We start from the raw sequence: 18,671 nt of genomic DNA, 5'->3' as shown, positions 1-18,671 counted from the left end.
TCCCATATATTTTTAACTGAACCCTTGGGACTTGGGGAGGTGGTTGGATGATCACATGCTCTTTGAATGCCTTATTGTGTTTGAAACATAAAGCTGCTTCATAAAAAGTTTGTATTGTGAAATGTCAGGTTTTTGGCATGTATCATATTTGTCAAATGAGCTTATATAAGTTGGGCTTTCCAGCATGGTCTCCCCTTGTCTAGCATTGGAGAAAAGTTTCCTAGAGAAAAACCTAAGCCAGGTGAAGCCAGGTTGTGCTGAGTTTCCAAAGGTGCGAAAAACCACTCAGAAAGGAAATCTTTGGAAAGGGAAACTACTGAATCCTGGAAAACAAACTAGGACATACAGCAAGTTTGTATGCTTTTGAACTATCAGGAAGAAGGAGGGTGATTGATCATAAATTGCTAGTGAGTCCAGGTAGGGAAGAGTCAGATCATTTTTTATCTTATAGATGGAGCATCAGTTGATTAACTGCATTCTTCATTCTAACCATCCCCTTCCCCTCCCCACAAAGTCAATCCACTGATTATTGAATAAATACATCTTCTAGGCAAATTTCAGTGGTGAGTTAGCAAATGCAATACATGATAAAGAATCCCAAACTGAAATAAGATCAGGTAGTGATCTGGGGAGCAAGCACTTGCTGGCTGGCTTGTGTTGACTTTAATGAAAATAGGATTAAAGTGAGAAAAGTGACAGACTTTTGCAAGAGACCACAGCCTGTGTTTCCTCACCTGCTACGCAAAAACAAAATCCTAGTTTATTCTTGGTTGCACAGTTCCCAGAGTGACACAGAGTGGAGCTGAGCCCCCCAGTGGTGTTCCCTGGGTTAATTCCATCAGTCAAAAAAATCTGGGGACTATGTAAAAGGGTGAGCTGCGACAGATATTGCTCTTTATTGCATTAACTCTGATTGCATTAACAATTTCCTCAAATCTGATTCTGTTTTAGGTCTGATTCTCCTAGGTACCAATCAAACTGCTTGTTTGTTCCCCTCTATTAATCCTCACCCTTTAGGTTTACCCACTGGTAGGTGCTGCATGGCCTCCTCTCAGTCCCCATTTCCATAGCGCCCCCTCAAGTTGCCATACAATCTCTGCTGCTGATCCAGCATGTCAATCTCTCACTAAGCTGAGTCCGTTAGCTCTTGTGGGAACTAGAAGTCTCCTATTCCAAATCCAAGAAGATTTCTGTCACTGTGATACGGTTTGGCTGTGTCCCCACCCAAATCTCAACTTGAATTGTAATAACCCCACATGTCAAGGGCAGGGCCAGGTGGAGATAATTGAATCACGGGTGTGGTTTCCCTCCACTATTCTCATTGTAGTGAATAAATCTCATGACATCTGATAGTTTTATAAATGGGAGTTCCCCAAGACATGCTTTCTTGCTTGCCACTATGTAAGATGTGACTTCGCTCCCCATTCACTTTCCACCATGATTGTGAGGCCTCTCCAGCCATGTGGAACTGTGAGTCCATTAAACCTCTTTCCTTTATAAATTACCCAGTCTTGGGTATGTCTTTATTAGCAGTGTGAGAACAGACTAGTATACATCGTGTCCCCTTCACCCACTATAAAGGAGAAGGAAGGGGAAAAGAAGGCAACCATCAATTTCTAGGTGACAGGCAAACAAGAAAGTTATAATAGAAAATGTCTTCTCAGTTGCAGTAATTCTGTGTGTTTGCTTATTGCTTGAATAATAAGAAATAAGGATTAGTTGATTAGCTGTGTTGATAGGATCATATCATGTTTCTTGGGGCACTTAGTAAAGAAGGAGGTTGGGCCCAATCAAATAGAGATGGAAAAGAGACAAAATATTCAGACAAAAGCATAGGCATGAGGACAGATAAATACAAAAACCACAACACTGCACACTGAGAAAGGTGGATTCGGGTTAGTGCTGGTGGGTTGGAGGAAGATCAATAAGAATGAAGCAACGCTCCCCAGCAGATGACCAACTTGAGATATGTTTTAAAAGGAGTGGTGTGATTTGGCGAATATAAGGCCTCGTGCACAGTCTAAAAATCGATTCCACATTCTCAGTGCCTTTTACAGGGTGTTCGCACTAAAAGTGGTGTGGTGTATTTATTTCCAGGCGAAATTCAATTTAAAAGCAGGAATAATTGAAAACATCATTTTGAATGATGTGGTTCTAAAAATGGAATAAAAAAATGTTGACAGGCCTTCTGAGCTCTCACCACTCTCGCCTTCGTGACTGCAAGAGGAACTTCTGAAGACTAAAATTTCTTTTGTTATCTGAGACACTTTATAATTCATTTTAAAAGTGTGCATATGTGCTGAACTAAGCCATGATTACCTTCAACTCCTAGACCAGTAAGCCAGTCAATTAACAAATGCCTAAGTCTGCCTTCTAAACACTTATAGTTAAGTTTTAGCAAGTTGAACTCCACCCATTAAGAAATTGTCTTTGATGCTCTTAATGACTACTTATAGGCCTAGCCATTTAAGACATCAGACCCAGAACTACTGTCTTGTTCTAGTCTCAGACATGACTTTTGTTGCCCAAACTATTCTTTTATTAGTGAGGAAAAATCCCTGGGCAATGTTTGCCTAAATGGATCTAGGACATAAATTGTCTGCCTGTATTAATAATTTCCTCCTACTACTTCCTGATCAGCTTTGGGATGCTCCTGATGTTCTTACTTAAATTCTTCCTCCTCTATCAGGATGAGACCTGGAGTACTCACAGATCTCACAATTATACAGTTGCTCATGCTGCAAACCTTGGATTCAACATGACCTCTTTCTCTCCCAGATTAAATCTGGCCAATTAAATCCTGCTTGTCCCACCTTTTTGGTGCTCTTAAGTTCATCCCTCTTTTCTTCTGCATGAATGTCTCTATCTTTTCTTAGGTATATTACTCCAATTACCCTCAAGTTGAATTCTTTCTTCTTTCTAATCCATTATCCACACTGCTGCCCAAGTTAATGTTCTTTAATGCAGAGCTGTTTAAAAGCCATCAAGGGCTCCTTATCACCTTCAGAATAAATATCAAATTCTTCATTAAAGCATACAAGGTCCTTTATGGTCTGCTTTTTCCCTAACTGTCAGTTCTAATGTTTTCGTGTACCTTCCTGTTCTCTTTTATAAAGCCAGATGGCACTAACGTGCTTGTCCCATAAAAGGGTCATGGTTTCAAGCCTCTGGGTTTTAAATCCAACTGTTTCCCATGAAATGCCTCTTCCTTAGCCCTTTGCCCATCTTTTCTGCTTAATGATCCCTACTTGTCCTTTAGCAATCAACACAAGTCCATCTTCCTCTGGGAAACCCTTCTGCACATACCTGTGACAAGCAGGTGCTCTAACTCCCTGCAGCCTGTGCTCACCCAGCAGTCTGCCTACCAACTAGTATAACTTTTTCACACAGTTTGGTAATTGTTCATCTCTTATCTGTGTCTTCTTAGGGACATTAACTGGCTTAAAAAGAGAACTTGGATTTTGTTTGCGTACTTATCCATAGTACGTAGCACTTGTCACAGGAAATGTATATAGTGTGCATAAGTTAATCATTTGCAGGCGAGGCTCTGCCAATTTCTATGAAATATAAAATTTTCTCCATGTTTATATCTTCTGGCATTTGCTTTGTAGATAGGTCATGGGAGCAGAAGCTCTTATAACCCCACCCTGGTTTGAAAAGCTGGAGTCAGTTTGGAGTTCCGCCATGACCCTTGGATTTCCACAGACCTCAAATATTTTACTTAACATTACCAATTACTTGATTAATGCTATAAAATTTCAAAATACTTTCACCAGTAATATCTATTTTCACCCTCACTTGAAATATCTGGGAGCAAGTGGGCAGATATATTCATAATCCGCACTTGAGGGATGAGAAAGCTGAAGCTCAAAAGAGTTATGTAACCTGCTTGAGGTCACACAGTGGGTAAATGAGAACCTACAGCCACTCAGCTCAGGCTAAGTGTTAGTATCCTACTGCTACGTAACAAATTACCACAAACTTAGTGACTTCCAACAACAGATGTTTATTATTTCATCATTTCCTTGGATCCTCTGCTTGAGGTCTCAAAGGGCTGAAATCAAGGTGTCACCTGGTTTGGTTTTTATCTGGACCTCAGGGTTCTCTTCCAAGCTTATTCATGCTGTTGGCAGAATCCAGCTTCTTGTGGTTATAGGAAATGAGTTCCTGTTTTCTTCCATGCAGTTATCCAGGGATTGTTCTCAGAGAATAAGTCAACGACTCACGTCTAAAACATGTGGCCTTATCACAATATGGGAACCTACTCCCTCAAAGCAAGTAGGAGAATCTCTCTCTGGTCAGTTAAAATGGAATCTTGTAGAATATAGCCTAACAGAGGAATGACTATCCCATCATATTCATAGGTTCTGGACACTCTGAAGGGAAGGAGATTGTACAGGACATGTACACCTGGGGACACAGATCTTGGGGGTCGTCTTAGAATTCCACCTTCCATGGGTCTGATGTCGTCATTGCATTAGGCTGAGACTCATATCCCAGTCATAGAATGTGCTACTGAGAAGTTGCCATCTGCTCTGTGGTCTTTGTTTGGATAATTTCATGCTGAAAGAGAAATCATGGTTGTATGTCCTGTGGGTCATTTTTATTTTGGGTAATTATGATCCATTGGAATTTGTGATGTGAGAAGTGATGAGAGTTGGAGACTGTTTTAACTTTTCTCTGCCTAGGAATACTTCAACTAAACATCCCAGATAGTCACTAGAAATTAATGTCCAGGAAGAGCTGGGCTTTAGAATATCAACTTTTCAGTTTTTCTTTGTGCAGACTTCAGCTGAAGAAATACAGATGGTCACTGCAAGGCTAACCCTTGGAATAGAGACCTCTGCTAGATGGTCAGTTGAGTGTGTTTTTTCTCAAATCAGATTATGTCATCCAAGGAGTTTGAGGAGTCCACAGTCCACCAAGGATCTAAGCTTTCCAGTGTTTTGGTCTCGTGTTCGGGATGGGAGGCAGCCGGGCATTTGCCTTTGGGCAATTTGTGCCTTCTGTGCTTTTGTGGGTAAAAAGTGTCTATTGCTTGCTTTTTTGAGGTAGCTTTTAAAGAATTTCTCTCAGTGTATGTTGCTGTTTTTGATCGGGTATGGTGGTAGAAAAGAGTGGTAACATGGGACTTTCGGGGTGTTCACCTTAATCTTGGCATATAGATTCATAAATATAGACTAGGGTGATAGCTCCTTTTCTTCCTGGAGTTCAACTCAGACATCTTTGCTTACAAAAAGCCAGAGCAGCTATTGTTTAATTTTTTTTTCATTAGGAAACTCACCAAATGTTTTGGCCCTAAATTCTCTATTTCTTCAAGCCAGCTGGAAAACACCACAAGTTGCAAAGAAACACTAACCCACTAAATTAGTCACACAAAAAATATATGTATAAAGTCTCTCTTGACCCAATTCTTTCTACTTGCTTTGTTCATTCCACCAATCAGATTTTATTTACTTTCATAGAAAAATGGAGTCTTTTGATTACTTGCTTTTGTTGCAACTTCCCTCTAAGTTTATGCCCACTAGGTCATGCCAGTAGACACTGATACCAACATGCTACGTGAATGAGCATTCAACATCTGCATGATAACTGTGTTCAGTGCTGTAGGCTCTGAAGTATAATGCAGACCATATTGTGCAGCTCTGGAAATTTGGAATCAGGATACTTCTGACTTAGTGTAACTTATTTACCAAGACAATATCTATCAAGAAATGCATTATTGAGAAAATTAATAGCGGCTGTAAATAAGATAGCTAGCACTTACTGATTACTCACTGCGCTAGGTGATCTGTGCAGGAGATTTCACACGTTGTTTTGTTTAAACCTCATGCCCTCTATGAAGTAGAAACTATTGTTTTCCTAATTTTATGTTAAAAGTTGCTATCTATACTACTTAGGAGAAAAAACTTCAAGTATGCTCATACAGTTAAAAATCCAAATACATTTTTGGTGTGATATTTATAAAACATTCTTATCTTTTCTTTACAGAAGGTCTTTGAAGGTTTTATTAGTGACAATGTACACCGTGAACTACAGGATCACTTCCACAGTTGGTTGGAACAACCTGCAGATAGACCCATTCTTGATCCCTATGTTGATCAGTTATATTTTTTCTTTTCTAAACCCGTATAATGTTTCCCTGTTCTCAACCAACCATCAGAAGAGTTTCCATAGCGCTCTGTGTGGAGAATTAGAAAGGATTCAGGTTTCCCTGGTCCAGCCTTTCTTTGATGAATTCCTGTTGGGGATATAAATAGATGGTCATCCAATTTCCATTGACATACCAGAGAGAGAGAGAGAGGGAGCGTGGAACTCTTTTTCATTAGAAAGTCCTTCTTTGTCTTAAACTGAAGCTTTTTTCTTTTGTATAGCAGTCATACATGTCTTTGTAATTCTTGACTTGAACATTTGTTCTTCTATCATTAAATATTTCCTATCTAAGGATAGATACCATTTCACCTGATCCACTATGCCACACATCTAGTTTGAGTTCTATAGATCCATCCTTTCTATTAAGAAAACATCTAAAGCTTAAGTTCTTCTTATGGCTTGTCAGTGACAGCAAGGTTTATTGGAAGGAGAGGACATTGCCTCACACAAGCCCCCTTTAAGAAAATGTAAAGTGAATATGTTTTCCCTATTTCACTTTGGCCTTTTATAGTAAGTTAATAAGGTTTGCCTTTAAGCTGAAGGTGGAAACAAAGGGTGGAGTGTGTGTGTGTGTGGAGTGAAAGGTTGGAAGGTTGGGCATAGGTGAGGGGTGATTAGTGCCCAGGTAATAAAGTGCTTGAAGTGGAAGAGTTTATATATATGTTATATGACATGGAAGAAGCCCACTGAATCAAAAAATTCTAACGAAACAAATGGCTATTTCCCAGTCAGGTGACAGCAACAGAGTTGCTTCCAAAAAATGAATCCACTGGGAAGTGACACCAGCCCCAGAGTTTCTTGCTTCCCCATGGGGTGGGATCATACAATTGGATTTATGTTGTACAATGATTTGGTGGATTCAGGGATATGAAACCCTGTGAATTTCATCAGGAGTTTCCTAAAGGTCACATTCAAGTGTATGTAATAGTTGGAAGTGCTACACCATATTTGCATTCAGTTTGCAAGCAAACAGCTTGCTGTCAACATGTATTCCCTGCTATTTCTTGCCTATCTATTCTAACTGATGAATAACTCATATTCATACTATATTATATTCACAAAAACATAGCACAAATGTGTGTGTGTGTCTGTGTGTGTGTGTTTGTGTGTGTGGAATAGAGGATGAAGGGCAAGGGGCATGCACAATATGATGGGAGATTATACAGGTCTAGCAAACATACAGAATGATGTTTAGTGGAAATGAGAATGGGTTAGAAAATAGATCTGGATTTTAGGCTCAGCTATTCTACTGATCAGCTGAGAGATCACTGAAATACCACTTTATTTATCTGAGTCATAATTTCTTCATTTTATAAATTGTGAGTTTGAACTGGAAGTTCTCTGAGGTTACTTCCAGTGGTAACAAGTTAGAGGTAAGTTTTTTTTTCTTGAATTGGCCACAAGGTTTTGGAAGTTAAGCTACTTCATACAACTCATCCCTGCCCCCAAATACAGGGCGTTTAATGGAGCCCGAATCTAGGAAATCATTAGCTCTTGACAACTCCTTAACATACGCAGAGCTTTCTTATTTCTCACTTCCCTTAATTTTTCTGCCATTTACTCTTCCTCCTCATTTCTTCTTGTTAGTTTTAAGTTTCTTTTGTCTATCTTCCTTTCTCTAATATCTCAACTGAGACATGAGGTCCGTAAATATTACTTGGCATTCTTTGCTTGATCAAGGTTATTGGGATAAAATTCATCAGAAAACTCATAAATCTCTCTGCTTGGACTGAGGTTTATATGTTTTATTTCTAACTTAAGCTGTTTCCCTTTATGTAGGTATTTATAGAGGTAGAAGTCAGTGAGAAGCCACTCTGCTCTACCTTTTTGAATGTAAAATTGTTACATTAGAAAAAAAAAATAAAAGCATATCCAAGAGTAGCAGGGCTTCCAAGAGTGAAATCATCATCCCACCAAACAAAGCCGGTTGGGTGTGTTTGTATTCATAGCACTTGTGCCTATTAGTTTCTTCAGTTCAAGCATGGGTGAGAGCTGCACAGGCTTTTTACTACAGTTATTTATATATATTTTTAAATCCATCAAAATTTCACTGAACTAATAAACCCAAGGCAGACATACTGTAGGATTTGTGAGGTAATGAATAGCACCATTTGAAAACTCCATTCTGTTTTGCAGGCAGCCCATAGTGGTCAAAAGTTGTCTAGCCCCCATGTGTGAGAATAATGCTTTCAATAGACCACACTTTACTTTGAGGAAGAACAGACCAGCTAATTGGATGATTAATGTTCAGTCCCAGGAAGGAGAGAATTACAACCCAAATGCATGATTTCATTACTTGATGCATTGAAATACACACATACACACAAAGGAAAAATTCTTTTGTTTTATAACAGAGTTACCTTGCATATTCCAGGATGTGAAACCCCCTAGGGAATCTTAAGGGTTAAAGAAATACAGTTATGAACCCAGAGTATTGGTAATTCTATTCACTAGACAAAGAATGTGTGGCTCTTAACCATCTTTTAAGGACTAATGTATTAGCATAGAAGTCCCTGAGTATAGAAAGTAGGAGAGCTTATAAAACTTTCTAGTTGCTGATTGTTGAACTTTAAAACTTGAGCTTAGATTGGCCTGGCACTAGTGAATTCAGAGCTTATTCACAATGTGTCAATATATTGTTATGTATTTTTGATTAGTTGCTTGATATGCATGAATATTGCCTTCTCAGCAAGCTACAAGTTGCTTGAGGGTGAGTAAGAGTTTTATTTTTCTCATTTCCCTAGTTTTAGCAGCTGCTGATTTTGGCTGTCTCTGGGCATTAAAAGGTTTGGTGTCAAGAAGTTGGGGTGCTAACTGTGGTTTGGTTCCCAGATCCCTGAAGGTATCCGCAAGCTGGGGCCAATAGCTAATCTGAGGAGACTGGAAAGCTCCTTAGAGCCAGAAGGTAAGATACCTTTATTCTAGTGGGCTCTGGATATTAAAAAGAAAAAAGTGAGAAAAGAAAGGACAGGCAGAAGGAAGGAGAAAAAGAAGGAAGGAAGGGGAAAAAAAGCTATAGTCATTGGAAAGTAGATAATACTCGGGCCATTTCTACCCCTCTATTTCCCTGAGAACCAGGGAGCATGTTTTCTTTGTAAAAAATATCCCACTTGACTGACCCTATTCCCCACTATTTTCCAGTAGCACATCCCCCGTGGAAAATGACAAACAAACCTTGGGGTTAAAAGTAGCTAGTTCTCTCACTCAGAAAGGAGAAGAGCCTCCTGGGAAGTAGAACTGAGGCTCATCTGTAACCCTCCCTGCTTAGGACCTTGTCTGCAAGCAACACCATACTATAGTACAAAGCAATAATACTGTACTTGAATAGTATTTGAAACTCAAAAACTGAAATATGGAACAGTCACCAGCAACTTTTTTTCCCCCTCCCTGAGAGTAACAAATATTTGGAACAGAATCCCAGGCCCAACTGTAAGCAACACAGAAGCAATTAGATGCTGCCCTAGGAAAAAAAGAGCTTATTGGAAAGGAATGGCCTCCACGGACCCCACTGACCTTCTCCTGTTCCCTGTGTTTCTTACACTCATATGAATAATGAGTGAATTTGAGACCACTATACACCCGGGCTTAGCTCTTTCTGCTTTTTATGTTCTTCATTTGCTACTTCCATATGGTAGAGTAATTCCCCCAAAATTTAGCCCTGGTATATTAACTGGCCATTCTGGGTGGGAAGAGAATGTTAGGCTTATAAAGCAGCCGATAAAAGAGTCTTGCACTGTGCTTAAACACAGCACACTCTTCTAATATATGTATAAGCAAATGGGATTACCCATTTGCTGTCTACTTCAAAAGTGAAACTGGCCTAATCACTGAAGCTGGGTGCAGGAATTTGTAGATGTGTGCCTTATAGAACAGAGACCATGATCATTACTAATTTGGGATGTAAGCTGTTCTCTGCGGTTTCTTACCCACTAAGAGTAAAAACTGCCTAGATGTTCTTTCTACGTGAACTGGGTGGGGCCCACAGGCTTCTGTGATTTAGCAACCCCAGAGCAAAGAGGTCAGTTTCCCAGGATTCCAGGCCCCCAGTAGAAGCTGACTCTACAATGATGACAGAATCAGATAAGATAAGCACAATCAGCCTGTCCTCCTCCCTGCAGCCACACTCCTTAATTCCATGGGCAGCAGTGATCATTCCTGTCGTCCAAAAGCCTTTTTTAGTAAATTAGATGTGTTGGTATTTTCAGCTGGGTTGACACCTCACAGTGGCAGGGCACTGATCTTTACCATTGTTCCTCAGAAACTGAAAAATAGTGAGGATGATATATTGGCATACTGGTCCATTACCCAATAAAATAGTTTTTCCCTGCTAGTTTCTATGCCATCATGCGACAGAGAGAAGCCATTGGGGGCAGATATAATTTCCATCATTCAGGAAATTGGTTTTGTCATTGTCTTATCCAAATGCATTCAATTATTGAGGGTTTTTTGGCTCATGATATTGTCTGAGGTCTAGGGCAGCACATCTAGCTGGAGTCATATTCCATCCTCTTGAAACTTAATGTCTCTGTATTTTTATGCTATTTTATGAGGGGATTAACCTCTCCAAGGTTGGAATTTTCCTGCTTTGTATAAACTAACCTTTCCAGAGGGTTTTCATAATATACTGAACACCATTCCTGGAAACATGGATAGCTATGTGCTGACACTCCATACTGGCTACTTATGTTTTAGAAGAACAAAGATCAGAATGGTTGAGTGACTTGTCCAAAGCCATACAATAAATCTGCCTTTGAAATGGTAAAAAACAAACAAACAAACCAGATTTTCTAAATTTTCACTTTTGTCAAATGCTGAACTGGTTGGATTTAGCGGTAAGAAGTGGGATCAGATAGAGTGGATTGCAAAGAGATGCCAGCCAGGCTGCAGACTGTTCTTCAGATCTGGAGAGAAGGAATTCAGCTGAGTAGCAGGTCTTTCTAGGCTTCATACAAAAGGACAATAAAGAACTGTTCTGAAGGGCACCAGAAATCTAAAGTCTGAGGGCAAGGCTGTGTTGGGAACGTGAACTCACTGGAATCAAGAGAAGTGAATCAGCCATAGGTTGGCTTGTTTCACTCACTGATGTTCTTGCTGAGGTGGCTCATTTGTATTGACTCAACTAATCTTGTGACCTGGATCCAGGGCACTTTGAGAGTAACATGAAAGTCTCTGATCTAACTCTACTGAGATTGACTTCCTGGGCGCTTCTGAATGAAGATAGCTTTGACTCAAAAAGGTCATTATAAACAGACATGCAAGAAAAGTTAGCTGCCAAAACCCAAAGATTTTGATTTTAATTGGGTTGAGAAGGTTTTGCTTCCAACATCTTGGCAGAACCAGGTACAGGAGGGCAAGAAGCATCATTCTCATGTTCTTCCCAATTCTTTTGTTATTGAGGCCATCATCTTGTTGAAAGTTCCTTTGCTCTGGCAAAAAAATGAATGAATGGCCTGAGAGACCCTTTTGCAGTCCCAAATAGTTGAAACAGTGAAGTGCTATGTTGTGACCTTATGTTTAATAGTGGCTGGTGAATTTTGTGGGTCTCTTTTACCCTTTGCTTTCCTCCAACATATACGTTCTCTATCCTCCCTAAGTAAAAATTTAAGGTTCAGTTTAGTGTCTTAATTCAGGTTCTCAAGATAAGCAGTTTTCTCTTTTCCATTCAATTCTACCTAGTAAGGGTTGGAACTACTATCAAACTGAAGTTTCCTATGCATTCGTTTGAGATGACTCTGCAGATGATAATGACCCAGGTTCAATCAAGAAGGAGGGGAGCTGAAAGATATTTCAGACTTCTGTGGATAATAAATCAAGTCTAGGAGACAAGATTTTACATTTACATTCATTTATTTTATCCTTACAGTAAATACAAGGTTTCTAGGTCAGCAGCAGACTGATGATCTATGTGTCAGTGCCAGTTTTCCATGTCCATTTCTTCTTCAGGGTATCATGATGAAATTACGAATCTTGGAGCTCATGTGGGAGCAGAGGCACAGCTGTCTTTTATTCCCTCCTGAGAGAAGGAGAAAAACCTTTGCTTTCTAATGTGAGCAAATCTTTTCTCTAAGGAGAGAAGGGAAGGTCCTAGGGTGAACCTTGAAATGCGAACATATGGCTTAAGGGGAGAGAAACTTGTAAATCTCTCATAGGTAACTTACTATCCTTTACTTTCTACCCTGGTTTGCCATTCACTCACCCTCTAACCCAGATTGCTCAGGAAGCTCAGAGCACACAGAATTGTGAAAATATTCCCATTGTTTTCTGACACTAGGCAGCTCAACTAAGGAGTCAGGTGACACAGATTTAAAGAGGCAAGCAGAAATTCAGAAGTCAGAGTCAGAAGGAATGAGATCAGTGGACTCTGAAGCTGGTGGAAAGCCTATTTTCTCTCTCTGTCTGTTGGGTGTGGGTAACCCTAGGCCAGGGGGTATCAATAAAGGAAACACTGCCTCAGATTGGGAAGATAAGCAAAAGTAGAATTCCCTGGTAGCCAGTTCTAGTGATGGCAGGGGTAGCATGGCATACTTAGTAGGCTATAGGATTCACAATTAAAAGAAGGGAAAGGAAATTAGAATTTATTATCACAGCTACATGCTAGATGCTACATTCCACAGATGTTCTCCTGTTTAATTGCACACCTACCCATCCTGTTTTGCTGATGAGAAAACTGAAGCCTATATAATAACCTTCAAAAAAATATAAAACTAGATGGTAGTAGAGCTAATATAAGAGACCAACCCTGCCTCACTCCAAACTCCATGATAGTTACATTCTACCATGCTGTGTCTGAGTAACTGCTCTGTATAACCTCATGCAACTCACTTAGCTTATTTGAGGCTTCATTTTCTCATCTGCAAAATAAAAATGAATAAAAGTCATAAATTGGCCTGCTTTTTGTTAGGCTGTTTACAAATTAGGCAATGTACTTGTAAATATTTTACAAAGTAATATACTACACAAATTCCAGTTGTTTTTGTCATTGTTCAAAGCTAGTAAAATACTGTTATGGTTTTAACATTTTGGAAGCTAAGTTGTTTCTGTTTTTTTAGCCTTATATTTAATGCTCCAATGAGCATCTTAGCTCATATTGCTTTTTTCCTCCTCCTGTTTAATTATTTCCTTATATGTGGACAAAATGAGATCCAGAGAGAGTAAGTGATTGTCTAAGATCACACCATAGGTGGGTTTTTTTCCACATTATTTGAAACTACATCCTGACTGTGGGATAAGACATTGTTCAGTGTAGGAGTGAAGTCTGGGAGAGGCTCCTTGAAAAATTCATCTGCGAGCTGGTAGCCTTGTTCTCAAACTCTAATGACAAGGTAAATGGGTACGTTCAACTGTGTTTCAAAACTGGGGTGGGTAAGTATTATTTAGAATCATATTGGAGTAAAGGAGGAAGGGAATTCCTGAGGGAAATCCCTTTGAAGCAATGGAATGGAGATGCTGATCTTTGTCTTGTAGCCCTAATAGCCTTGGCTTTGGAGAAAAAAATTAATTCCTAAGTGATGCAGTTGAATGGGTTGACCAAGAAGCCCCAAGGGAGGTGGGTGTGGAACATGCCAGGAAGTGCTTTTCATAAATTAAAAGAGAGAGAATATTTCATCACATGGTGGTTCTATTAAGCCCACTACATAATTCGTTTCAGCTCACTTTTCTGGCACTTAATTGATTCTTCCTCCCTGTCTCTAGGGGTTAGAAAGGATTAAAATTTCCAAAAATCACATGGTCTCTCTTTAGAGTCAACCCAAGAACCTAGTGAAAAAAGAAGAATCTGAAGGGCTCTCTTGTTGGCTTTAAAAGATGATGAAACCCAAAGAATTTCCCAGTGCTTAACTTATCTTCAGCTGTGGTCTGAAATTAGGAACCTGGGACATAGTATTTTAAGGAAGGACTTCTTTCATTGTTTGTGGAGATAGATTTTGCAGGAACAGATGGCAATGGGCAATGAAAGGGGCTTGATGTCATACTGTACACTTTCTATGCATAAAAACTCATAGACCACAGGTCAGATTTCTTGAATGTGTAGTGTGAAGGCGTGTGTGTGCTTTAGGCTTTTATTATTTTAAACTTCTACTTAATTATAATGTCATATATTATTCTTTAAGCTTTATGTTGCAACTAATTTTAAAAATAAGAAATCTTATAGGTCTGATTCTGTCAAACAAGCATTTAGCAGGTGTTCGTAAACACAGTAGGGGTGATGGTAATAAAATGTAAATTCCTCATCATGGCGCACAAGACACTTGGTGATCTGGACCCAGCTTATGTCTTTGATCTCATCTCTTGTTATCGCCCTTCTTCCCTGTTTCTGACCTTCACTGGCCTCTGTGCTGTCCCTCTGCTTTTCCCACCTTAGGGCTGTGGAACTCTCCTCCATGCCTTTTACTTGCTAACCAAGAAAGTCATTGTCCAAAAGGGTCCTTTTTAAGAACCTTCCCTGGCCATCTTATCTCAGCTTAAACCAACCAATTCTAGCTGTTCTCTATCCCATTACCTTGCCTTACTTTGTTGCTAATACTGACCATAATATGACCTTATTTTATGTATCTGTTTATGTGTTTACTGTTTATCTCTTCCACCAGAAGGTAGGCTCCATAAGTGAGGGTCCCTGTCTGTTTTTTACTTGCTGCTGTACCTACAGGGTCTAGAACAGTGCCTGGAACACCTTAGGTACTCAATAAATATTTGTTAAATAAATGCATCAGAGAAGAAAAACGATATGAGGAGAGAATGAATGAGAAACATATCAGAGCTATTTTCAGTGAGTTGGCCCTTGTGCAATGCCAAGGTTAAGGGCATCAAACCCCCTATGTGTAACATCTATGTATAACTTTTGACTCCCCCAAAAGTTAACTACTAATAGCCTACTATTGATTGGAAATCTTACAATAACATAAACCGTCAATTAACACATATTTTGTATGTTACATGTATTATATACTATATTCTTACAATACAGCAAGCTAGAGAAAATATTAAGCAAATAATAAAGAACAGAAAATATATTTCCTATTTATTAAATGGAAGTGGATCATCCTAAAGATCATCATCCTCATTGTGTTCATGTAGAATAGACTGAGGAAAAGGAGGAAGAAGAGGGCATGGTGTTGCTGTCTCGGGGGTGGCAGAGGTGGAAGAAAATCCATGTAGAGTGGATTCATCCAATTCAAACTCATGTTGTTCAAGGGTCAACTGTAATGACCATTTTAATTTATTGCACTGGTGAAAATAATTCTAGATAGCCTAACTGGCAAGTTTCATTTCCTTTTGATTGTTAAGATACTTGAATTATTAAATAATTCCAAGCCTACTTTTATTTTCACCATTAGATTGAATCAACCAGATTGAGGAGTGTTTTATTTTCTCTAAGAGCACTAGCCTGCCTTATTTATAAGTGTTGGTTTGTTTATTTATTTTACCATTTTACTTTTTATTTGATTTTATGTTTCTAAATAAACTCCTTCATCTTCCCTGGATCTGTTTGTGTTGGCATCCGAAGTCTCCATGCGTTTGGGTTTGGAAATACAAATTTGGGAGAAATTGCTAAGGAGAGCCGAACTCTTAACAGGTAGGGTGATGGGAATCAGAGAAGGAAAGCAACGTGAGAGGAGCAGGACTGATGGCTGGGGGCATTGAGATCTTTTCTCATGCCCTGTCCCTATAGGCCCCAAGATTTTCAGTAGCGCCCACTGTGCTCATGACAGTTTGTGTGGAAATGAAGGAAGAAACTGAGCTTCTGTGTCTGTTGTATGAAGCGAGGCGCCGCAAAAGAAAACATGCCTGGAGGAAGAGGTGACTAGGCAAACATAAATCCCAGGGAATCTGCAAACATCTTATGGCTGCACTGGGGCTTTCACAGGGCATAGAATAAGGGTCCCAGCCCATCTCATCAAGGTCTTAAGGGTCACATGAGTTAGATCCATGTAAGTGCAGGTCAACACAAAACAACCAGAAAAGACAGAAATCTATGCAATCACTGCTAAATTGATACTTCAAAGTAAGCACAATGTTCCTCCTCATTCATATTTGTCTCCCAGCCTCAGAGTCTTAGGAATGGTGTAAAGAGGTTGCTGCTAAGACTCTGTTGGGCACAGTTGTAGCTTATTTGTAGATCCTATCCTAGCATGATTGAATAGGACTTAAAAAGAGACTTATGTCTGGATCTGACTTGCTTTCTACCCTTATACTGTCCTAACCCCAGGAGGTATGTCTGCTCTTCACTCCCCAGCTATGAAATTCTGATCTGTTTGCTAGTGTGGCATAGCCGGCAGAGCCCCCAACCCCAGGGGCTGACTCTGCCTTTTGCCAACTCAATCTCCTGTTGGTTTGAACCATGGCCAGCCATCTCTCTTCATAAATTGTCCCCACTTTTTTGTATTTTGCCATCAGGTCACTTGGACCGTTACCAATAGAGTCCTATTTTCACTCTGTTGGAATAAAAATTTATCTTACCCCAATAGAAGTAACACTTCCCAACCCTAATTCCAACTTTGGTCCTCATCTTCTGCTGTTTTTTTCCCCTTTGGGTATCTCTCATGATTTCAGTGTTGCCTTCCAGATTTTCATTTTTCTTTTATTTTTTTTGTCTACAGATTAAAAGTGTGCTTGGATGTAAGGCCATTTTTAGAGCTTGCCTCATGCTTGTCTTTGTATTTCTAGGGATCAGAAAGCCTGGTTTGTGACCAGGCACTCATATCATGTGACCATGGATAAAGGAATAAAAGAAGGGAAGAATCTATGAGCTATTGAGTGCTCACCACTCAATAATAATTAATAGCCTAATTAGCCCCATTTTACAGATAAGGAAACTGAGACTTGGAGAAATTAAGGCCACGCGGTTAATTGGTAGCAGCTCTAGGATTCAAACCCAGATATGCCTTATTTCTTGCCTTCTGTTTTGTCTTTTGTGCCACATAGCCTCAATTCATTTAATTATAGATCATATAATTAATTTCCCTAGGTCTTAATTTCTCACTTTTAAATTGAGGAGGGTAGGACTGGGTGGGGAATTTGTAAACTCCCTTCTAATTCTAAAATTTATCAATTTTGAGACTTAGGCTTCTTACCTTCTGTGGTTGATCTTTTCTTTTCTATTTTCTTTCTTTCTTTTTTTTAACAGGGTCTCATTCTGTCACCCAGGCTGGAGTGCAGTGGCACAATCGTAGCTCACTGCAGCCTCAAGTTCCTGGGCTCAAGTGATCCTCCTACCTCAGCCTCCCAAGTACCTGGGACTGCAGGTGCACACCACCATGCCTGATTAATTTAAATTTTTTTTCTGCAGAGATGCAGTCCCACTGCATTGCACAGGCTGGTCTTGAACTCCTGGCCTGAAGGGAATCCCTCACCTCAGCCTCCTAAAGTGCTGGTAGTACAGGCATAAGCCACTTTGCCCAGTCAATCATTTTCGGGTAATCACCAATCCTCTCCAAATTAGAGTGAAGCACAAGAAACAAAACCATTGTGGGTGTTTTAGACAGAAGGTGATTTAACATAGAGAATTGTGTGCTTACAGAGTTAGTGGAAGAACTGAAGGAGTTAGGGTCAAGGTCCCAGCACAGGACTATTCATGGTTGTGGCCAAGGCATCAGCAGGCTGCTGCTGTGCTGCTGTGGTCCCTGCTGCTGCTGCTGCTGCTGTAACTGCCTCCTGACATTTATGGGACTGGTTATTTGACACTGGAACCCTGCAAGTGACCAGCTGCTGTGGTTTGGATATGGTTTGTCTCCACCAAAATGCATGTTGAAATTTGATTCTTATGTGGTGGTGTTGGAGGTGGGGCCTAGTGGGAGGTATTTGGGTCATGGAGGAGGATCCCTCATGAATAGATTAAGGCCCTCCCACAGGGTCAGGGGTGAGTGAGTAAATTAGTTCTTGTGACAGTGTTTTAAGAAGAACCTGGCTTCCTTGGTTTCTTTCTTTTGCTTCCTCTTTTGCCATGTGAGCTCTTCGCACAGGCCAGCTCCCCTTCCATTTTCCACCATGAGTAGAAGCAGCATGAGGTTCTAACTAGAGCCAGCTGCCCTATCTTGGACTCTTCAGCCACCAGAATCATAAGCCAAATAAACCTCTTTAATTTATAAATGACCCAGACTCAGGTATTCTGCTATAGCAACGCAAAACAAGACTAAGACACCAGCAAAATGGCCTCTCAATAGTTACATCTTTATGGCATGGTTTGCTGGCGGGGACATCTGCATGAAAATAGCCTTCTCTACTTATCTGTAAATCTCAGGCAACTACATCTGACTGGTAGAATCTAATTTGTATTTGCAACACCGGATCCTAAAAAGTGTGGGAAATGTGGACTTCAGCTTGTCTCACTCTGCAGAACAAGGAAGAAGGAGGGTTAAATAGGGGCTGAGCAAAGAAAACCATAGTACTTGCCATCCTTCTTTGACTTCTAAATGTCATCTGCCTTCCTCTTACTTAATCTGCACGAGCCCATCTCTAAGGCCCTGTTGTGCCATCGGACTTTTGTCCTGTTGCTGTCTGATTTCTTACAAAGTTACATTAGC

At 40.0% G+C, this 18,671-nt stretch overlaps 1 long non-coding RNA gene across 1 annotated transcript in view; it reads left to right on the top strand.

Moving 5' to 3' along the window:
* The window catches only part of LOC114677745 (uncharacterized), a 118,588-nt gene that overhangs the window by 7,907 nt on the left and 92,010 nt on the right, over positions 1-18,671 (top strand). The gene's annotated exons all lie outside the window — the stretch shown is intronic.

The sequence above is a fragment of the Macaca mulatta genome, chromosome 1 (assembly GCF_049350105.2).
Source record: "Macaca mulatta isolate MMU2019108-1 chromosome 1, T2T-MMU8v2.0, whole genome shotgun sequence".
NCBI classification, from domain to species: Eukaryota; Metazoa; Chordata; class Mammalia; order Primates; family Cercopithecidae; genus Macaca; species Macaca mulatta.
This window is presented reverse-complemented; position numbering and strand designations above follow the sequence as displayed.